Source organism: Lipotes vexillifer, unplaced genomic scaffold, assembly GCF_000442215.2.
Source record: "Lipotes vexillifer unplaced genomic scaffold, Lipotes_vexillifer_v1.1 scaffold49, whole genome shotgun sequence".
Taxonomy (NCBI): domain Eukaryota; kingdom Metazoa; phylum Chordata; class Mammalia; order Artiodactyla; family Lipotidae; genus Lipotes; species Lipotes vexillifer.
The window spans coordinates 5431472-5434717 of NW_006790551.1; positions in this window are offsets into that span (position 1 = coordinate 5431472).

Below are 3246 nucleotides of genomic sequence, written 5' to 3' on the forward strand. Positions count from 1 at the left end.
GTAGGGAAATGTTCAACTTGTACTTACGAAAGAAGAAATATTCCTCAGACATAAAATCTGATGCCACTGAGAAAATGATGGATTTACTAATGGCCAGGTTTTTATGTTCCAGGCACAATCTCTAGAAATGCTTCATCTGGTACATGTGTATTTCTTAAAGTCTATGGACAACTAATAGATCTTGGGTGTCTTCTAGAAACCCAGCCTAATTCTTAATTCAAGTTACCCAAAACATGTTTGTTCTCACAAGTGAAAAATCTATTTTCCACTGCAGTTTGGAAACTAAATTAGATATGAAAAAAATTCATGTTAAAAGAACCTAAATATTTGCTCAAACAAAAACACTATGAGTCTTTTTAAGGTTGATACAGGAATAAGTAATAAGGAGGAATAAGTAGTTGCTTTATTCCAAACTCCCAGGACTATCACCTAGGTTTCTCTCATCTAAAAAAAAAGAAAAGAATTGGTATAATGGAGTTAATTCTGGGAAAATACAGAATTCAGATGGATTTTTTTTCATTTCTTTATTATCTATCATTTATGAATTTGAGGGAAGGAAAAAGAAAGGAGGGTAGAAGGAAATGTTCTATAATGGTATGAATTTGATAATATGTTTCATATACTGAATTAAGTTCATATTTCCTTTGATATTTCCTGGTTAGTTTTATTATTAAAAATGAAATTACGTCTCCAAACTGTAATTTCCAAACTAACTTGAGGGTTTATTATATATTTGAGCTCTCACTCTCCCACTGTAGTTGTTCTTTAAATACAGTTTTCATTGTTTTAAATATCATGAAGAAACGTTGCTGATAAAGTCATAATTTTTTTAAGTGATGTTGAATTCATTTTTGTAAGAAATAAAACAAAGATGCATAAAGAAAAGAATTTAATGAACAAAATCATCAACTTGACCATCTCCGGATGGTTGTAATATGAAATTTTTATAATTTTTTATATTTTCTAAATCTTCTGAAAAATGATTTCACAATTAAGTTTTTACTATTAATTTTAAACTAGCAACAACAACAAAATTAAAAGTTAGAGAGTTAAGTAGAATGAGGATATAAACAGCTTTTCATTAAAAAAGCCAATGGTTAAGTGTGGCCAAAATTTCCTCTGAATTTCATGCCTGTGGGATTTCCTTTAATTTGAGGAAAGAACCCTGCTTTCTCCTTGTCTATGTGGTTAATTACAGACTCACGGCAAGAACAAGAATTGAGTCAGCAAACTCAATATTTAGTAGGGAAAAAAGTCCTCCAACGCCAGAATTTTTATGCTCCGCGAAACTTTCCAACTGCAATTATACCCTCCTACATAAAAGGTAGACTAAAACTTTAAAATCCAAATGATTAAGATACAGTAAATGGTCCAATGCATTCTGGGTAGCTACCACTTTGCAAGTTTTCATCTAAAACATTGCATAGGACTAATATTTTAGAGATTTTTACTCTAAAATATTACTAAATAAATACTAAAACAACTAAATAAAACTAAAAATTTAATCTAAAATAAAATAATCTAAAGTACCTAAAATAGGAACAAGTAACTTCTCAAGTTGTTTCTTCTTACTTAATCCACTGAAAGTTAATACAAAGCAAGTTTTTGCCAATGTTACATTTAAATTTTCAATCTTTGTAATGCAAAATTATTTCTATTAGGCCCCTGCCTATTCTATTCTTCACCATTTTGTGATTCTAGGATATGAATTTTTAAAGAAGGCATAGAATAATCTGGGAACAAACTTGGAGCCAAAATAAATTTGTCATTCAGAAAGTTCAGACAGGAAGTTGAAGCTCAAAGTTGTACCCTAGTGTCCTTTCTGCTCTCTTATCTTGAGAGAGGTTTGTAATGCTCTGTTTTGGCAATGCCTGGAGAGTCAGATTAGCAAAGTGACTGGGATTAGAAAAGAATAAGGTGTGCATAGCATTACCATCAGCACACTCTGTGCCCGGCTGCGCCATAGATTTAAGAACTAAAGAATGGGGTTGGGAGTCATCACAGATCAGATCAGATCAAAACACTTTCTAGAGTAGGTTCAAAGATGCCTGGGTTTTAAGATAATTAGAGAACATTTATATCACTGTCATTTTTTTACTCATCCATGACTCCGCTGACACCATAGAATTCAATATTTATAACTGTAGCTCCAGTGCCATCGACAAAACTAACATCTGTAATTACTCTCTCCAATCCACAGTGAGTATGAAGACATGATCTCTCCGGGACAATGCGGTCTATGCAGTAGGTCTGGGGAAAGTCTACAATGAAGATAACAGCATTCTTACTATATCACCCGGATTAATGTGTAGTTGTTTAAATGCCATCATTTTCTTACAGATGTTATTTTCCTTATATAACCTTGGATTGAATTTTAATTCTAGTGTGTGAACATTTGGAACATTAATTCATTGCCTTAATCAGACAAGAATGCTTCACATATAGTTTATATTCTTAAATATTAGGAGTGACTATAAATCAAAGGTAGGTTAAATACAGAAAAGTAAACTGTTTTTTTTTTAATAATTTTTTTTCTTTTTTTTGTGGTACGTGGGCCTCTTCTCTCACTGTTGTGGCCTCTCCCATTGCGGAGCACAGGCTCCGGACGCACAGGCTCAGCGGCCATGGCTCACGGGCCCAGCCACTCCGCGGCATGTGGGATCCTCCTGGACCCGGGCACGAACCCATGTCCCCTGCATCGGCAGGCGGACTCTCAACCACTGCGCCACCAGGGAAGCCCTAAACTGGTTTTTAAGTATTGACTCTATTGAAACAAAAGCTAACACTAAAAATCATAAATAGTATACATTTTAAATTTGTAATCTTCTTTTGATATAAATACTGATAAGGATGGTAAAGACCACTACCTACTAACAAATGGATCTATGTTTGAGAAACTAAAACAGAAAGAGAATGCCTCCTGGACTGGGCTTCTGCCCAAGAAGCCAGGTTAAAGTACAAAGAGGCTTCGGTGTTTGATCAGCCCATGAAATCGGTTAGGAGCAGCCTAAGTGTGCTTGTTCACAGTGCGTTTCTACTTGCGACTTCTACAGCTGTTAACATGGGTTTGGTTTATTTCGTTTCGTTTGTTTTTTGTGTTGGGGGATTCTTCTTTTTTTTTTTTTTTTTTTTTTTTCCTTGCGTTATGCGGGCCTCTCACTGTTGTGGCCTCTCCCATTTGCGGAGCACAGGCTCCGGACGCGCAGGCTCAATGGCCATGGCTCACGGGCCCAGCCGCTCCGCGGC